This window comes from Eleutherodactylus coqui, chromosome 1 (genome assembly GCF_035609145.1).
Source record: "Eleutherodactylus coqui strain aEleCoq1 chromosome 1, aEleCoq1.hap1, whole genome shotgun sequence".
Classification (NCBI taxonomy): Eukaryota; Metazoa; Chordata; class Amphibia; order Anura; family Eleutherodactylidae; genus Eleutherodactylus; species Eleutherodactylus coqui.
The window spans coordinates 77,058,759-77,079,475 of NC_089837.1; the positions used below are offsets into that span (position 1 = coordinate 77,058,759).

At 41.2% G+C, this 20,717-nt stretch overlaps 1 long non-coding RNA gene across 2 annotated transcripts in view; it reads left to right on the forward strand.

Moving 5' to 3' along the window:
• Positions 1-2,059: 2,059 nt before the first annotated feature.
• LOC136609928 (uncharacterized) overlaps positions 2,060-20,717 on the forward strand; it is a 37,827-nt gene continuing 19,169 nt past the window's right edge. For both annotated transcript variants that reach the window (XR_010790062.1, XR_010790061.1), the window contains exons 1-2: positions 2,060-2,155; positions 11,805-11,952. This is a non-coding gene — a long non-coding RNA (uncharacterized lncRNA). The remainder of the gene's footprint in view (positions 2,156-11,804; positions 11,953-20,717) is intronic.

Consider the following 20,717-nt stretch of genomic DNA (forward strand, 5'->3'; position numbering starts at 1 on the left):
AGAAGCATTTTTGAATCCCTTCTGCCTTCTCAATGAGAGCTAAGTAGTGAATAGATAAAGTGGATGTGTCTGCTATTCGACCCAGTGATCACATGAACGCTGGGTGCCTCCTGCCAAGCCAGAGCTGCAGCGTCCTAGCAGATCTACATAGTATGTTAGCCTGAAGGGAGACAATGTCTATTTACCCTGTTTCCCTGAAAATAAGCCCTACCCAGATTGGGGGGGCTTGAAATATAAGCCCTACCCCGAAAATAAGCCCTAGCTTTGTGGAGGCAGGATTTATGAATTGGCCAAACAATGGTGCAGCTCACCCAATTTATAAATCTCGCCTTAACAACGCAATGGGTGTTACTGGTTCTTCGACTGCTGCTTCGCCAATCAATGCAGCGCTTGATGAACCAGCCATCGCATTGGTTCTTTGAGTGCTGCATTAATTGGTTCATCAAACACTGCTCAGCCAATCAGAGCCATCACTTCCTGGAGGTGGGAACTGGAGGCAGGCGAGGACTGCAAGTAGCGGAGAGCAGCGGGAGAGACCTTGACCGGGCCTGCTAGGTAAGTATAATAAGACATACCCTGAAAATAAGACCTAGTGCCTCTACTGGGGGAAACACGATAGTTCAGCCTGTTTCCACCCCCATCTAGATCACAGCTTTTAGTGACTACTGTCAGTACAAGTGGATGTTTTCTCTTTCAACTGGGGCTCCTATGGATGACCCAGCTACAGGGGAAAAGTGTAAAATAAAAAAAGACAATGTGAATGCCCCTCAGAGTTCTTATATGATGTCATGGGGAACATAGATATTAAAATAAAATAGTCACAAAAATAGGTAAAAAAAGGTACAGAATAAAATAAAAACCGTTGCCATATGCGCCCTGTAATCCGAGACAAATTATATATACAAATTATATATCAAAACATCCAAAACAGGATGAGGAACCCATTCTTGTAGTATATTTTAGCGTAAATATACTAATTATAAAAATAACAACTCCAAATAAAAAAAAAAATCTTTTAGCTATTTACCCCTAATAAAAAATGGGAAAAAAAAAGTCAGTGAAAAAAGATAAAAAGTAGCCATAAATGTCACGGGAAAAAAAGGAGAACTCAGCAAAAATGAATTCGGTAGCTGAAGAAAAAAATAGGGCAGTAAATCAACCACATGAGTAGAATCCATAAAAAGTGTCTGGTCCTTTAAGACCAAAACACCTTGGTCCTTAAGGGGTTAAAGGATTGAACACTATTGTGGACATGCTCTCCAGAAAACACAGTGTCCGAACCCAATTGCAAATGTCTCTCCAATCCATAACTGGCGCACTGCCCTCCGTTTAACATCTCAGCCTGACTGCGGCAGAGCGCATAACGAATGTCCGACCAATCATATGATGTATTCCACATAGTCCGTAGATTAGTTAGCAGGCCTGTCAACTACTTAAGACTTCTTTGGGAGGGTAGCGCACTACTTGCATCCCCACTTACTCCATCTAAGGGAGGGGCTGGCACCCAGTCTGTTGGAGAGGCAGCACTGCTTGTCTCTTCCTGCAGAGGGTGATGGAGTGGCAGCACCGCTCATCTCTTGCAAAGGGGTTTTCCACCTTTATAGTATCAAGAGCGCAAAACTGTTACTATGTTGCAACCAAAAATAGACAACTATTGCAAAATTGTTTAGTTGGTGATCTAAAAAAAGATGATCTGATCTCTATTACCGCCACCATTTAACGTCTGGAAAACTTTTGTACGACTAACCTGAGATCTTACTGCAATGACGTGTATAAGGGGGATGTTGAAGTTGGACTTAGCTCTGTACGACAAGTAATAAAAAGTGTAAAGACCCGAAGACCTTCCATAAACATCTCACATAACTAGACAACCTTTGTACAGTTACTTTGATTCTTCAAGTGTCTACATTTCATGCTGGCAAGGAATGTAAATGGATCAGTGTTACATGTGATACGGATCTGGGTTATGCCACACCTAGAACTCGGCACTGTCAGTAGGGCGTGTTATAGAAGACTCCAAACATAATACATTCAACTGTATCTATGGGTAATGTGAAAACACCAGGTGCATCGCTGCCGGTTAACATTTCCATTTACTTTACCTGAGGCTTCTATTGTAACATGCACTGTGGTGCATCACTTGGAGATGTTTAAGGTAGGTGGAAAGGTTCCTTTCCAAACCACACTGACCCAAGGAATGTTCAGTGGGAGACAGAGGCTCGGTAGTCATCGCTTTGTGTAACAAAGGATTTTACCTATTGTGGAATTCTTTGCAGTTCACAGGAGCTTAGCCGTATCAAGGAGGAGTCACGTAATCGAAGCAAACATTTGTAAATATGTTCTTTCTATGTGCTACATCATTGTTTGGTTTATGTGCTCGGAGTAGAAGAAAATGCAGCCTGTATAGTGATTTCAGAGTTAACTCCTTAACGCCACAGGATGTAAGTTTATGTCCTGGCTGCGAGGTACTTAACACAACTGGACGTAAATTTACGTCCTATGGATGGCGCGGGCTCAGAAGCTGAGCCTGCACCATCCTGTAGAGGGAGCTGGCCTCCTGCTGCAACAGCGGGGATCAATAAGACCAGTGATCCTCGCTGAAAACCCCAATACATGCTGCAATCTAAGAAGATTGTGGCATTTAAAGGGTTCACAGAAGGAGCCCCCTCCCTCTGGGACATCATGCAATGTAACCGCGGAGGGCCGATGGATTGCTTTGATAACCAGATGCCAGACACTGGTAATAGGTCATTGCAATACAGAAGTACTGCAATGCATTATCATAGCTTTTATGGTTCAAGTCCGCTACAGGGACATAAAAAATGTAAAAAAAAAAAAAAAAAATTAGTGTAAAAAATGTAAAAAAAAAAAAACACCCCAAAACTAGAGATGAGCGAGCGTACTCGGAAAAGCACTACTCGCTCGAGTAATGTGCTTTATCCGAGTATCGCTGTGCTCGTCCCTGAAGATTCAGGTGCCGCTGCGGCTGACAGGTGAGTCGCAGCGGGGAGCAGGGGAGAGCGGGCGGGAGAGAGGGAGAGAAAGATCTTACCTCCGTTCCTCCCTGCTCTCCCCTGCAGCTCCCCGCTCCGTGCTGGCACCCGAATCTTCAGGGACGAGCACAGCGATACTCGGATAAAGCAAATTACTCGAGCGAGTAGTGCTTTTCCAAGTACGCTCGCTCATCTCTACCCAAAACCCATTTTTGCACACTATCCTTTATTTGTATAAAAAATAAAAAAAATGTAAAACTCCCACATATTTGGTATCATCGTATCAGTAATCACCTGTACAATAAATTACAAAAAACAAGCCCTCACAGAGCTCCGTCCATATAAAAATAAAAAAGTTAATTGACTTTGAATGCAGCGATGTAGCAAAAAATAATTTCCAAAAATGTGTTTTTATTGCGCAAAAATGGAAAAACATAAATAAATAATAATTTTAGTATCGTCGTAATTGCACTGATCTGCAGAAAAAAAATGTATCATGCCGTTTCTGCTGCATAATTAGGTCTCTGCAGGTATTAGTGCCAGAGGAGACCCTACTAAATGTTAACACATGTAAATAAATACTACTTTTGATTCTTGCTCAAGTGTCCAATTACTTTTGGTAGGAGAGTGTATAATTCTGCATTGTGCATTAATATCACTGATATCCTTTTATGAGGCAAAAGGGCTTTTAGGCTCCCTTTAGAACCATGCAGGGGTGTAACTGTAGAGGATGCAGGGGATGTGGTTGCACCCGGGCCCAGGAGCCTTAGGGGGCCCATAAGGCATCTCTTCTCTATATAGGGAGCCCAGTACTATGAGTAAAGCATTATAGTTGGGGGCCCTGTTACAGGTTTTGCACTGGGGCCCAGGAGCTTCAGGTTACGCCTCTGGTACCATGCTCAATAGTGACCTTCATAGCCCTATAGCTAGGTCACTGCTGTTTATGGCCAAATTATCTACTTAGACCCAACGCTTCCTATTTATGTTTGCTTGCTTATTGTAAACTTTGGCCTATGGAGAAACTAATGCTATCTATGATTATCTACAGATACTGATTGATATTCTGATATATGTGCATCATAAACTCTCATAAGATACTGACTCTTGCACAGCAACATTTGTGTGCCCAGGTGTTCTCATTATACTGACACCACTCCTTGATCACATGGCCATGACGCTTCTACCTAATCTTAGTCTTATTATATTGTGCATTACTAATGAACCACCTGAGCCTCTCAGATTGTTTTATTATGACTATTACACTCTTCTAGTATGCTTTCATCTATTACCATCACAGTTGTGGCCATCTGACTCCTGAGTCAATTCCAGACTTGTATTTCCAGTTTGTGAGCAATGCGCTTTCTGTTTATTTCCTATTTTAATATTGACTTCCATTGATTTTATTGCTGTTTGCAGCTCAGTTGATTGATGGGCAGGCCGTGCGTCTGTTGAATTCTGTGAAAGTGTGATTCATGTCAGCTATGGCATGTAGTGCACGGTAAAGCCTTATCTGATAGTCTTCTGTCATGTTGTAGAGAGAGGCTGCTGCAATATATAGCTGTATCCCATAGCAGAGGGCACCACAGTCCTGGCAAAGACAGTCAGGGTAGGAGTGTCAGCCTGGACAGGAAGAGGAAGTGTAGTGCAGTAATAAAGTGTCCAATAGTGAGAATTGCAGTTGCTGGAAGAGAAAGACCCACTGTATGTGACGAAAAAATCCAGCCACCTACAGTTGCCTACGGTATTCCAATAGAGGTATCATAGTTCTAAGGTGGGGACAGCCATGGAGTGAAGCATCAGACTTAGAAAAAAGTTGGCCTTTTATCAGAGGGTTTGTCAATAATAAAAGACCGCATAAGCAAAGGCACCTGGTGTAAGAAGTGACTGATACTGAAATTACTGTTATGCAGCCAAGAATTTCCGAGAGACTTGCAATGTCCTAAGTTGTGGTGCATTCTATATGCAATATATATACACATATGTATCTGCATGTGTGTATCTATCTATCTATCTATCTATCTATCTATCTATCTATCTATCTATCTATCCATTCATCTCCTATCTATCTATCTATCTATCTATCTATCTATCTATCTATCTATCTATCTATCTATCTATCTATCTATCTATCTGTATATATATACATACACATGTACACATGTACATATATACATACACATACACAGACACATTATGTGTATATATACAGAGGCGTAACTTGAAGCTGCGGGGCCCCAGTGCAAAATCTGGAACTGGGCCCCCAACTATAAAGCTTCATTGATAGTATTGGTTTGCAATATAGGGAAGAGAGACTTTATGAGCCCCCTGGGGCTCCTGGGCCCAGGTGTGACCACACCCTCTGTACCCCCTATACTTAAGCCCCTGTATATATTTCTTTATGCATTATTGTGCATGCGGTACTGCTGTACATTTGATTGGAACCTTTGCTTTAGTATAGTTACGCCCCTAAGTACCAATAGTAGGATGACATCACAGTAAAACTATGATCATGAGTCATATATATTCATAAGTTCAAGGTTTGCTGTATTTTACCGCACTGGGATTTACACAAAAATTGATCCAAACTGCAAGAAAAATGATGCATCATTTTTGTGATAATTGTGGGAAAAAGTCATTATAAAAACCTGCACATATGCATCGTAAATGCTGAAAGACTGTTAAAGAGTAACAAAAAAAAAAACATTAAAATGAAAGTACATTCAGGAACAATTGCAAATTAAAGATTAGTCTGCAGGCCAGAATATAATAATAACTTCCCTATAAAGCATGGTACCATCACTTTAATACTTATTGCAATCATTACATTTCTCACGGGAGCCAAGTAATTACTGCAATTTTTTCAAATAAAAGAGATGAAAAACATAACTGCTGTATTACAGAATTCAATAATGTTAATGAATGGAATATTAGACTATATTCACACACAGCAGATCTGCTCTAAAAGTTTCTGAGACTGAAAATCACTTCTATACATCACAATGAGGTTGATTTGGTGGGAAGAATATGGACTTCTGTCATCTCCATTCATGTGAATGAAACCACATATAGGGCTCACAATTAGAGATGAGCGAGTATACTCGCTAAGGCTAACTACTCGAGCGAGTAGTGCCTTAGCCGAGTATCTCCCCGCTCGTCTCTAAAGATTCGGGGGCCGGCGGGGGGCAGGGAGAGCGGGGAGGAACGGAGGGGAGATCTCTCTCTCTCCTTCTCTCCCCCCCTGCTCACCGCCGCAACTCACCTGTCACCGGTGCCGGCCCCCAAATCTTTACAGATGAGCGGGGAGATACTCGGCTAAGGCACTACTCGCTCGAGTAGTTAGCCTTAGCGAGTATACTCGCTCATCTCTACTCACAATCTAATTTCTCTATCTATGACAACACTAGACCCAATTTCGTTCTATCAGCATGTTTTAGTGGGAGGAAACAGAGAACCTGGAGGTAACCCACACACTTAAACTTAATCTATAGAGCAATACCTTTTTCTTAAAGGGAACCTTTCATCAACTACCATTTAAGCACCATAAATGAAGTTATAGTGCTTATAGTTTAGGTGACGTGGGGTCCGAGGAGCCTGTTTTCATACTCACCCATTCCCTCAATACTCCCAGCAAAGCCAATGTACAGAGAGCAAGCTTGACTCTTTTCAGAAGTCTGCGCAAGTGCACTCTCATAGAGATGAATGAGAGGGCTACATTCAATCAGCTGCTGTATTAGGGGGTAGTCTAATACTTCTAGAGGAGAATATGGTACCATATAGTGGCACTATACTGAAAAAAAAAGCACTTAGAATTTCAAAATATCCAAATATATCTATTCCAAATCTGTACAAGTTTCAAGGAGTCTGGGAAGGGGGAGAATTCATAAAAGGCTTTATGCCAGAAATCTGGCATTAAAAAGGTACACATTTTTGTCCCATTTGCACTAAAATGTTTTGACTTCTTTGCATTTTACTCAAGTTCCCTCCACTTTTGAAAAATAGTGGGCGGGGCTTGACTGGAAGGGTCAGAGGTTGGCTGTGGCCCATCAAATTCATAATAATGTATACCAGAAACTCCATTAAGTAATAGTGCAAATCTATAGCAGGTTTTACCTGCCATTTCAGCTATTGGTGCATGGCGAGCCCAAGATACATCAAATGTAATGATAGGCTTGCACTACAATGCCCAGCGAGGTTATCAAAATTAGGATTTTATAGAAGACAGCTGAGGGGCAGCCTAATAACTATGTATAAATATATCAGCGGACAATACAGAGATCTCTCCCATCATGTATTTATACCCAGGACTGTGACTGTAACAAGGGGGCATCCTCTACATCTAGAAAGCAGGTTTCTACACCAACATAGAAGAGGGTTCTTTACTGTAAGAGCAGTGAGACTATGGAACTCTTTGCCTGAGGATGTGGTCATGGTGAACTCACTAAAAGTTCAAGAGGGGACTGGATGCCTTTCTTGAGTACAACAGTAGTACATGTTACCGTCACTGATTACTTCAAAAGGGTCGGTGATCCAGGGATTATTGTGATTGCCAGATAGGAGTCGGGGATTAATTTTTGCCCCCCTAAATGAGAAAAATTGTCTTCTACCTCATGGGGTTCTTTGTCTTCCTCTGGATCAACATTAGGAGGTGGGGGTTAATAGTCTGAACTAGACTGACATATGTCTTTTTTCAGCCTTGCACGCTATGTTACTGTTCGGTTATGTGCATCATGCCTTTTCAGATCAGTCTAATTAACAGTCAGAAAGCCTACACTGAAAATCGGCAGGTTTTTTTCTTATCAAGTTACAATTTTCAGGATGTGTCAGATTATAATAGAGTAAGTTAAAAATGTTCATAAGACATACTGGGGAAAATGAAATTTTCAGTTTCAATTATAAGATGTACATTCAGCTGATGTAGGTGTGGAATTAGGGCGATTACTTGCATCTCATCTAGGCAATATCCTTCTGCACCCCCAAGTCACCTTGTATGATTAGCTGCACCTGCGCTCCATGTAAGAGTGAAATTCTCATTTACAGCTTTGCAACCTGATTAGTTTTCTTCCAGGATCACAGAGAAAATGACCTTTTAGTCAATTAACTCTTGGCCTTTTCTAGTGAAAGCGCTAGACCACGGTGTCACATGAGATGAAGTGGTCAGCTCGGCTTATGATCCCTCAGGGACTTCTTCTAACCTTAAGATGATGGTCAGCTGTTAATAAGTCTCGGGTGATAAGAAGATTTCTTGACTTAGTGTTTCGGCGATTTATGGTCATTTCAAAAGGTATAGAAAATTTTTTAGAATTTTTGTATAATAAGAAATAAAATAGGATGATAGAATAGGATGACTTGATTTATATTATATTGGAGTGATGTAAAAGTTGTATACAGGGATTAATTAACACATATCATTATGATGGACCATATGGCTACAGTTTTTTTTATTACCCACAGCAATGTGGGATTAGGATTACTATGTGTGAAAAAAAACATGGGATTTCTATGGAGTTTTTGTGCAGAACGGTAATATATGTTCCAAAAGAGTTAGATAAAGACTATTCAATGGTTTAAAGGGAACCTGTCAAATCAAAGATGGGGCCTGATCTGCACACAGTATGGTATAGAACAGAAGAGGCTGAGCAGATTGATATATAGTTTTATGGGAAAAGTTTCAGTATAACTTGTATTTTATTGATTTTTCAAGGTTCAGTGGGTGGTCCGAATCAGTGATTGGCAGCCTTCCCTGTATGACTGAACATATATAGATAGCTGTCAATCACTGATGAGAAAACCTACTGGACTCCTAAATCCAGAATGAGTGAGGATATGAAGGAATATAATAGAATTGTTTTCTATACACGTGTATATCAATCTGCTCGGCTGTTCTTACTCTATAATATACTATCTGCAGGTCAGACACGATGTTCAAGGTAACAGATTCCTTTTATCCATTAATGAAGCGGAAATGCAAATGGGGATTATATAGTGAAGGGCTTGACAACAATTTGTTTTAATACATATATTTCTGATGAAGAATCCTGTCTGGGTCTGAAAGTTGTAGTTGTTTGTGTATATAAAAATAAGGAAAAAATATTTAGTTGTAACCACCGTATCTTGAGCCTTTCATCCGGCATGCACCAATATCATAGAATGGTAGAGTTGGATGGGACCTCCAGGGTCATCTGGTCCAACCCCCTGCTCAGTGCAGGATCACTAAATCATCCCAGACAGATGTCTGTCCAGTATCTGTTTGAAGACTTCCACTGAAGGAGAACTCACCACCTCTCGTGGCAACTTGATCCACTCATTGAACAGCAGTGGTCTTCTTCTACACTTATTTCTTGAGGCTCGCCTTTAAGGTCTTATGGTCCTTTGTAAGCAGTGCCCATCCCCTGACCTTTTTGGTTTCTCATCTACCCTCCTTTTTAAAGCTTGGACAGTTTTAATTTATTCTGAATGATATCATGTGAAGAGTGCTGGCCACAGATCTTGTCTTTGTGAACCAGACTTTTTAGTATTTAAGATCTGTAGGTGTTCACCTGCTGAACAGTTGCTTTCTTTGACGAGTCTTCTGCAAAAAAAAAAAAATCAAACTTATAAAAGTAATAATTCCACATTCTAGATGGGATTGAAGAAAACCAATTTATGGCCTCCTATCTTTAACTAAAACAATACATATCTTTTGAAATTCCCCTCTTCTCACCTGATGAGATTGTATCTTGAAAAGTGATGATGAAGTCAGTTCAAAGATAAATCTAAGAAAGCATTAGGATTGGTTCCCTTTTGGGCCATTGCCCTCTTCAGTCCACACTTCAGTTCACCGACATTTATACATATCTAAATTCCCACCAGTGCCTTTGTATGCTTCTATCGGAGCTGGTACTTCCAGCTTTTATAAAATCCGTATCAGAAATTGTTCCCAGCATTCCCTTCTCACATACTTTTAGGTTAGTTTTCCAAGGTGTTCCCTTTTCACGGGTATATGTTTAAGTATTAGCCGAACCGAGTATAAGCCGAGGCACCTAATTTTACCGCAAAAAATTGGGAAAATTAGGTGCCTCGAGTATACGTCTAGCTAGGCTAGGTAAAAAAAAGGAAAATGCAATACTCACCTCGCAGCCGGCAGCCGCGATGAATGACATCACTGAATGGCTGTGATTGGTTCATCGAGCGTTGGCTGTGATTGGCTGGCGCTCGATCCAAAAACAGTGCTTTCTTGCTGACGGCAGGAGAATTCAAAGCCCCGTTTAGCAGAGAGAGCTGACAGTGGGAAGGATTACAGAGTAGCTTGCTGCACTGCCGGGAAGACCATCGTGGCTTCCCGGCTGTGAGGTGAGTATTGCGTTTTTTTGTTTTTTTATCTCGCTCACTCAAGTATAAGCCAACTTTTTCAGCACATTTTTTTATGCTGAAAAAGACCCCCTTGGCTTTTTCAGCATAAAAAAGGTGCGGAAAAAGTCGGCTTATACTTGAGTATATACGGCACTCCCTCACTTTTAGGTAGGGGCTTGCTTTATTTGGTCCTTGTTTCTCACGCGGAGAGGTAGGCCTTAAAACCATTAGGCTGCCTGTCCACGGGTGTAGCGATATCCCGCGGCGGATCTCCTCAGCAGGAGCCGTTGCTGGGGAGCAGGAGCCAGCTGACGGTTCTCCGCACTGAGCCTATCTGACAGGCTCACCGCGGAGTATCGCAGCATGCCACGATTTGCCGCCTGCGAGTGGAGAATCGCTATGATTCTCCGCTCGTGGACAGGGGGGCTGCGCTTTCCAACGCGTCCGGATTATAGCTGCGGGGGATGCAATGAAAATATGCCTATGGACAAGCAGCCTTACACCATCTTGTGTACACGCTATTGACTAGATAAAAACGGGATTTCTTAGTTGTTCTATCTCACTTAATTGTATGAGGATTTGTATTGCATTATGTTTGCACAACATGTTTGCAGCAGCGTATGATTGAAGCAGTCATTTTTGGCGTTTGTTATAATAATAATAACAGCAGCAATAAAATATTTTTGAACCATAATAGATCTTCAAGTGACAATTTTGAAAGTACAATTATCTTTACCTTTTCTTCTTGTTTCCATATGGACAATTATTGAGTAATATAATCCCCTGTAACTTCCTTAGTCTTCTTATGTATCCAGCTGGCGACTGTTTATCATTGAAATGAACAAACTAGAACTGGAGCTATCATAAATGTTCTTAAATATGCTGTAGTCTTTATTTATAGGGAACTTTTGGTTGCTTGTTTTATGCCCGACAAGCTTAGAAACATCACTAACTGATCATGAAAACCTTCATAATCGAAACCTCCATATGCTACATTACTCTCTTCTTAACTACTCAAGCCTAACCCATGGTTGGTTACTTAGCTAGTTATCTACTCGTTTGGAAATATAGTTTATACAGAGGAAACTCAAGGGAGGTGCCATATTTCATCATTAAAAATGGATCTGGTTAACCCATTTTCATGATAGAGACATGATTACTGTTAGTGAGGCAGAATAGAACTTACTTTACAGGGGTGCTCTGATGAGTGCAGCCATAATCCAAGTCAGGGTGTTATATAGGTTATGGAAGAACGTGGGCGTCTTCAGATAAAATGTATTCAATCATGCAACGCGTTTCGTCCGAAACTATCGGGACTCCCGTTCTTCCATAACCTATATACCACGCTGAATTGGATTAGGGGTGCACTCATCAGAGTCATCCCTGTAAAGTAAGTTCTATACTGCCTCACTAACAGCAATCATCCTGTTCACTGGAGCGATGGGCTTATTTCTGTTTATGTCTATATCTTTCTTCTGATAGATCTGTATACCTGGAGTCCCCATATGACACTCTCCATGATGTGGATGTCATAAAGACCAGTGATCCTGGATAATTCATCAGAATCATTCATTGCTTACTTGGATTTTGGCATACTGGTATTCCCTAGGGAAAATCCGGGTACATCAGGGTGAGTTGAAATTATTTTTCATATCTAATTACATTATCTGGAAATCTCCCCTCCCGTTCCCTGGAGCGCTGCCTTTTGACCTTGTTTTTCATTTTCATGATAGGAAAGGAGAGCACAACGCTTTATGTGTCATATGATCCTTTAGCATTGCAATGGAGAGGAGGGGCTATGCATTTTAGACCACCCATGCTTAAGGATTAAACTGAGCTTGATCTCCCTCACTAAGGACCTATAGCAGTTTCAGTAATTACTGTTCTAGAACTCATCTTCATGGGTTTGGAGAAGATCATGGATATTATGTTAATGCAAAGGTACTAAATATTTAAAGGGATTTGTGTGGTTTTAAAAGAAAAAAAAATCAAATACTTTAGTAGAGTATTCTGCATTAATAGAAGAAGGGGTAACTCATTTAACTCTGTAGTAGAGATGAGCAAGTATACTCGCTAAAGGCAATTGCTCGAGCGAGCATTGCCCTTAGCGAGTACCTGCCCGCTTGAGACCAAAGGTTCGGGGGCTGGCGCGGGGGAGCGGTGAGTAGCGGCAGTCAGCAGGGGGGAGCAGGGGGAGAGAGGGAGAGAGAGAACTCCCCTCCGTTCCTCACAGCTCTCCCCCGCAGCTCCCTTCCCGCCGCTGGCACCCGAACCTTTGGTCTCGAGCGGGCAGGTACTCGGTAAAGGCAATGCTCGCTCGAGCAATTGCCTTTAGCGAGTATACTCGCTCATCTCTACTCTGTAGCTATTACCAAAAGCATACAGTAGTTGCAAAGAATGTTTTATCATTAGTTTACTTTTTTCACTAGTTCCCATAGGGGATTTGAATCTGTGATCATTTGATGCCTTATATAGTATAATGCAATACTATGGTGTTACATTATACCGTATTTTAACGGTTTGCCTATTAAAGGCTTGCCACAGAACTTGACATATTTATGCATTCAGTGGGAGTTGTGTAATTCTCCATTTTCCCTATGGAGGTGCTGCAGAGGATCCTGAGTTGCTGCCAGATTCTCCAGCTAATTGCTAGCAGCTGGAAACCCTCTGAACAGCTTAGGACCAAGGGGACCCCTCTTACACAAAAAGATGGTCTGTAGTAGGCCACCCCTTCATAGTCTTCAAGTGGAATTTGCTTGGTTGACTGTTTAATAAAGTGTGAGCTTCAAATATGTTGGAAAAAAAAGACTGGAAAGATGTATCCCTTCCCTTTTAGGTAACAGGTATAATTTTTTATGCAAACACTGGCGTCCCACAGTTTTAATTTATATTAGGACAGGAAAAATCTAACCTTTCACTCTGTTAGGAATTAAGAATGTGAAGCTTTGATTATAAGTTGTCTGGTAAATTCCAGACACGAGCTGTGATAAATTAGGTACCTGGAGAATCTTACTGTGTCTTTTTCATTAAGTTACATAGCTGTCTGGATATGTTTACTAACATATCCTCGCTTGTGCTTGTAGAAATTCAAACTTTCAGAAGATGTGTAACTAATGAGAGGAGAAAATGCGAACGAAATAGAGCAAAACCATTGTGTAGAAACAGTCCAAAATAATTCCTACTTTTAGGGGGAAAATACACATATCTACAGTATATTTAAGAAGGAGTTACTGGTGACTTTCAAAATGAAACATTTTTAGAATTTAAGAACTGATGTCAAAGACAAGCGTTGGATACCTAAAAAATGTGATGCTTACCATTCTTAGGCCAGCTTCGCATGACCAATCTGGATTCACATGGCCAGGCCGGATTCCGGCTGTGAGACCGTCTGGCAACCCCTTGGTACCTGAATTATCTGCATTGCAGATGACCGCGGCGGCTCGCCGTCAGTCATGCGCAGTACAGTTTTCTTCACTGTTCATATTTTCCAGGCTGTCGCTTAGCGATGATGTTGGTAACCACGGGCCATACTCAATGTTAATTTGGTACGGGCTGCAGGTTGGACGGCCTCCATTGACCTCAATGGAGGCCGTTCGTGTGGAATCCTTGGCAAAATAGAACACGTTGCGTTTTTTTCTCCACTCGCAGAATACATAATTCGTATCCACGAGTGTGAGTGAAAAAGCAATTCAACATGGTTTTCAATGCCCGCGTTTTGCTGCAGATCGTTGTTGGACTTTACTTTTGTAACAGTAAACAAATATTTTAAAGCCATATATCACTTAAAGGCTATGGAAACATTTGTGCATGAAAAATCAATACACACACATCTGACTGCAGAAAAAAAAATAATGCACTTATTTGTGTTTTCATTGAGTTTTCATTCTCATGCATTTAGAAAGCCTAATACTTGGTTGCAGGCTCTTCTACATTCAATTTTTTTTGATTGGAGGCATTCTTAGGACTGATCAGCTGGTCTCTCTTATGTATTTGCACATATTCAGCTACCTCTCCCTCTTTCTCTTTTAAGGGCTCTGTAGCATAACCACGCCCACTCAATACTACACAGCTATCTCATCCTCTTTCTGAGTAGCTGCTGGTCTCGTTCACCCTAACTGCTGGTAAAAGCAGAGTATTCACCCAGAGTAAATTACAGCCCTCTGTAATAGCAGCTTTCTCTTCTCTCTGTCTGATCTGCTCTACCATTCTCCAGCACTGTCATATAGCACCCAGTGAAAAGCCAGTCAATGCACATTCATCACAGGTGAGCAGGCTAATGGAGAAGCTGCCAGTTTACTCTGACTGACAGCATCTGTTACATATCAGTCCTCCAGCCTGCAGTACCTTGGAAGACAATACAAGCCTATAAATCAAACAATCAGAATTTTTAACTGAAAACCAATTACAAAAAGTCTTCATTTCCAAAAACACATTAATTAAAAGAAAGAGTATAAAAGTGTGACCTACATGATAAGTGGAATTTAAGACTATATATATATATAGACTCCTGAGCCAACCATCACAACAGATATCACTTTGCTATAGGGAAAGATTCTGCCTTCCCTCAGCCTCCTCACCAGTTAACAAGTATTACAATACAAGACTGCAGAAAAACAGGCGGAAAGAAAATAATTACTGTAATAAATATCACAAAGTGACAGCTTATTTTTCCCCCCCTTCTTATATTAATAATCTTTTCAGTGACTGTGTCACATGTAGCGGTCACCAAATGTGTTAAATCTGCAGAGGAGGACTCGGAGCAGGTTACCATCACAGATGATCAAACAGATGAAACATATTCACTTAATCTGGCAGCACCGCGGTGATGTCAAATGTGTGTAAACCTACGCTTAAAATATGTGTATTTTGGCTTCAGACATTGTGTACTTGTTTTTCTCCGAGTATCCCTGCTATGCAATTAAAAACTGCGCCACAGTTGGTTCCCGGTTTATGACGTCTGCTTGATAAATTGCTTCTCCGTGCATCTTGATGGTTCATTATTTCAATCTTAATGCAGTACACTAGGCTATCAAGTGATATCCGAAGCCAACACCAGCTCTGCTTGCTGCAAACTTTTGTCTGACATTGTCTACGGCGTTTTTTTTAATTATTTTTTTTTTTCTTTTTTTTTTTTTTGTCTAGCAGCTGCTGGATTCATATTTTGTCAAATGAGAGAATCAGGGAAAATGAAATACTGTTTTATACATTATGGTGAACATTTTGTAAGTAGCAGAGGCTTTTTGTTACGACATAGTCATAAAGATATTCTTTGCCTCGTTTTAAATCTTCTTCTGTTGCTTCATGATTTAACCAAACTATCGGATCTGGCATAAAATGTAGGAAGCGGTGCATACCTCTAAGAATGATTTAAATATGTGTGTTTTCCATTATTACTTGTAATAGAACATCTGTTGAAACAGAACAGCCTGTGGCCCTCGAGGACTCGCAAAGCAAGATAGAAATATCTCACTCGGTTTTTTTTTTTCATTGGTAAACAAATGTTAAGGCAATATGTGCTGTTTTTTTATTTCGCTTAAATTGCCAAGACAAAGATTCAATAAAAAAAAATAGTTTTTAAAAGTTGAACTCAGTTGAATGAACTTTTTACCATTCATTACAATATGACAGAATACGGTTTGATAGAGGCTTTTCCCGATGTTGAATGTTGGCATTTTGGACAACCAGGAGCATATGAATATAAATACATACATACTTTCTACTATCGTCTTTACATCTCAGCTGGTATTTCCCTCCAATCATCCTGCAAACATCTGGAGAGTTCTCTAAAAGAAGATGGACGTCGTTCATACTTCAGTAGAGTTCAGATTGGAACTTAGTGACGAGGCACGTTGTCTTGTTGGAAGTATTGTTGACCATCTGACCAGAGTATTGTCATATTGTTGTCAGCACGTTATTGTCAAGGTACACCCCCGTGTTCATGGCACTCAGGTATGTCCATCTGATTCGAAGATGGAGTTGTGTGTTATGTCACTCCATAGAACGTACTTCTATTGCTTAACTGTACATTGATGATGATCCTTGTACCACTGCAGATCAGGCCACTGCATTTTCTTTTTAGAGAACTTGCCAGACATTTGCAGGGTGAATAAAAGGAAATATCAGCTGAAATGTATCAGACGTTAGTAGAAATTATGCCACGTAGAGTATCCAACGTCATTAGGGACAAAGGAGGCCCCTTTAAGTATTAACATATGGAAATAAATACTACTTTTGATTCTTGCTCAGGAGTCCAATTACTTTTGGTAGGATAGTGTAATACTTCCAAAATATTTAGCATTTTTTTTTCTTCACTTGGCAACTTGACCACTCTTCTTCTCTCTTAGGTCAGAAAGGGTATCGTTTCTCCTTAAGGAGAGCACTTAGAATGGAGAAACGATAACCTTCCTGACTCATGTCTATAGGCCTCTCACTAGCCAAGCCAGAAACCTAGTGCATACTCATGAGGGACAATCACCCCGAAACAGGTGTCTGTATAAGGTTTTTGGCTTTGGCTTACAATTCCAAGTCATTATTACAAGACTTTGTCTAAAAAGTCTAACATTGACTTGCAGGAATGCTGCCTTGAAGTAGGTGGTGCTGCAGAGGTATTGTTACATCTTCCCATTTGCATTCGTCTCTCTTAGGGACAGAGTACCTTCAGAACCACCTTGGCTCATTGTCATTGTAGTCGAAAACAAGACTCAGAAGAAACTGTAGGAGAGAAAATATAGAATACCCTTGCAACACCCCAGAGGGATGCCCCCGGATACTTTACTAACGTGAAGAGCTGGGAGGGTTAAGTGTTGGCTTGTCACGGCGGCACTTACCAGGCTCTGGTCCCAGACGGATGACATGTAGCCAAAGCCAGAGTAGGATCGCAGGCCAGCTTTGACACCCCTAGGATAGGAAATGCCAATAAACGGGTTGATGGGGGTAGTAGTAGTTATCACTCATGATGCCCCCATTCCCACACATCGGTATGCTAAGCGGCAGTGAAAATAATACAGAGTCTTGTGCATATTACCTCAGGTCCCCAGGAATGGTTAGGGCCTGGTATAACTTTACTTAATGAATAAACTTTTCCACTCAGATATTCAAGGCAATGCAGGTACAATTCTCTTTAAGTGCCAGCAGGCTAGAGCTCAGAGTTCAGGGAGGATACACAGGATGAAAACCGGTCGTACAGTCCACGTTATCTGTACGGCACCGCTCCTGGACTGGGAGCACTCCGGAGGAGGAAGGAGGTAAGGGTCACTCCGCAGACTCTCTGGCAGACAATTATTTAAAGCAAAAGACTTAACAATAGCACCCTGCACAGCAGGCGCGTGGGTGTATCTCAGTAGCGTACCTCTGTGCAGTGATGCTGACTTTGGACGGACGCACAGGAAAAGCCTGTAGTGTGAATTGGTACCTGTACGGTGAGTTCCTCTATACAGAATTATTTGGAATGGCTCTCTCTCTCACTAGAATCTTGGGACTTCACTCCGTATGGGATATCTCTCCTCTTCCTCCATGTTCACCTACGTGGAAGCTGAAGGTGCCTCCATGTGGCTCTGTGTTAGCACTCTCTCCGAACTCCTGAAGATGGACTCTCTTCCCGCCCTCAATCACTCCTATTTATACCTTCACTCACACCACATGACGTGACAAACTGACGCATCTACACGCAGGCAATGATTTTATTAGCGTTAACCTCTCAAGTCCCGCAGCTGTGCAACACACACACTGGGTATGACAAGACAAGTTTTGCACAGTGCATCTACATAGGACAGACAAGTATGACATTTATGGAGGGGACCAGCATGGTGTTCTGGGCCACTACATCCTCATGTTCTCATGATGGTCCACTTGGTGGTTCCTTTAAAAACAAAATGTGACAATTCTGTCAGACCTCTGTGAGGTCCACATAACAGGGACATTTTATGGTTGTGACATATTTTAGTGTTATAGTCAAAAGTATTCAGGCGATATAGAAAGTATAAGAAACCCAATGCATTAATTAAATCAAGAACTTCTGAAAAACTAGCCCAGTGGTGGATGCCTCATTAATGCAAGATGTTAGCTGAAGGGATATTTGGTAACATGGAAAAACTGAGCTCTCTTTAGTGCCAGTGTAAGTCTCATACGATGCCAAAAATAACATACAGAACTATATATTATGCTAGCTATAGAATAAAAACCTCTTATTTTGTGCCAAGAAAAACATGCTAACCTATAATTGCAAATGCCAACTATAATAATGCAGAAGCATCCTGTCTTATGCCAAACACAAATGTACAACGTCACAAGTCATAAATAATGATACTAAGATGTCAAGAAGATAATGTCATATCTCAGGTGGAGGTAAAGAGGGATGCCAGGTATAACAGTGCCATGTCTCATGCTAAGTTTTAAAGATTTCTTTTTTGATATGGTAGGAGGAACAAATATTTACCCAGCCCGTGTTTAGCAAGAGGGAGTCCTTTAACCCCTTAATGACATGGCCTATTTTGGTGTTGAGGACCAAGCGCTTTTTTGGTATTTTTCCCTCTCCATTTTTCAAAAGCCATAACTTTTTTATTTTTCCGTGGACGCGGCGGCATAAGAGCTTGTTTTTTGCGTGGCGAGCTATAGTTTGCCACTTTTGGGTACATAGACTATATGGTAAAATTTTTTATTATTTTTTTTTATGATAACAGGGAGAGAAAACGCATCAATTCTGCCATAGATTTTTTTTTTACAGCGTTAATCATGCAGCATAAATGACACCCTAAATTTTTTCTGTGGGTCGGTACGGTTACAACAATACCAAAATTCTTATATATTTTTTTAAGTTTTTACACTTTTTTGCAATAAAACCCCCTTTTTTTTGGAAATCTTTTTTTTTCCTCTATAGCTGCGTTCAAAGTCCTGTAACGTTTTTATTTTTCTATGTACGGAGCTCTATGAGGGCTTATTTTTTCCGAGACGAGCTTTAGTTTTTACTGGTACCATTTTGGGGAATGTACGGCTTTTTTGATCACTTTTATTGTATTTTTTGAGAGGCAAAATGCTAAAAATTAGCATTTTGCCACTGTTTTTTAGCGTTTTTAACGCTTTTTGTCGTACAAAACAAAAAGCATGTTCAACTTTTTGTACACGTCGTTACGGACGTGTCAATACCCAATATGTGGGGTTTTAATTTTTTTCCCCTTTTTTTATGCTAATATTAGAAAAAGCATAAAAAAGCATTTTTCTTTTTTTTACACTTTTCTTTTCTTTTTTTAACACAATTTGAGTCCCTCTGATGGACTTGCAGCACTGTACCTATGATTGCTGTTATAAGGCATGGAAGAGCTACTGCTCTGCCATGCCTTATCGCTTGTACAGCGATTATAGGCACAGGCAATACAGGACGCCAGTGTCTGGCATCCTGTTGCCATGGTGACAGGCCGGGTTCTCGCGATGACATCGTGAGTGCCGGCCGGAGACACAGAGGGAGTCCGCTCCCTTTGTGAACTCTGTCCCTGCTGCGATCTACTTAGATCACGGCAGGGAAGGGGTTAACAGCGCGGGGGGGGGGGGGCATCGGAGACTGTGTGACTGTGACTGACAGCCGGCTCCCGCTGCGAGATAGCGTGGGATCTTATGTGATCTCGCGCTATCCCCAGGACGTACCGGTACGTCCTGTTGCGGGAAGTACCAGGCTCCCAGGACGTACCGGTACGTCCTGGAGCGGGAAGGGGTTAACCCCTTACGTACATGGCCTATTTTGGAATTAAGGACACAGCAATTTTTTGGGGATTTTCATTCACACTTTTCAAGAGCCATAACTTTTATTTTTCCGTCGACGTGACCGTATAAGAACTTGTTTTTTTGCGTGCCGAACTATATTTTTTATTGGTCCCATTCTTGGGTGCATATAATGTGTTGTAAAACTTTTCTTATTTGTATTTTGAGCATAAATGACACAATGCATTTTTTCTGCGGATTGGTACAATTACAACGATACCAAAAACATGAAAATTTTTTTAGGTATTCCACTTTTGCACAATAAAAACACTTTTCTTTTGGAAAGTACTGTATATACTTGAGTATAAGCCTAGTTTTTCAGCACATTTTTTTGTGCTGAAAAAGCCCCCCTCGGCTTATACTCGAGTCAGGAAAGGCTTAAAAAAAACCCTTCATACTCACCTCCCAGCCGGCGTCTGTGTCTCCAGCGGTAGTGCGACAGGCTGCTTGAATTCTCTCTGCTGTCATCGCCTGCCGTCCTCTTTGCTTGGCTCTGTCATCCACCGCCTGCCACCAGCGCTGTGTAAGTAAGAGCAGTGATTGGATCGAGGGTCAGCCAATCACAGCCAGTGCTCGATCATTCACAGCCAATTAAGCTGCTTTAGAATTCTCCCCGCTGTCATCTCCCTGCTCGGCTTTCAAATC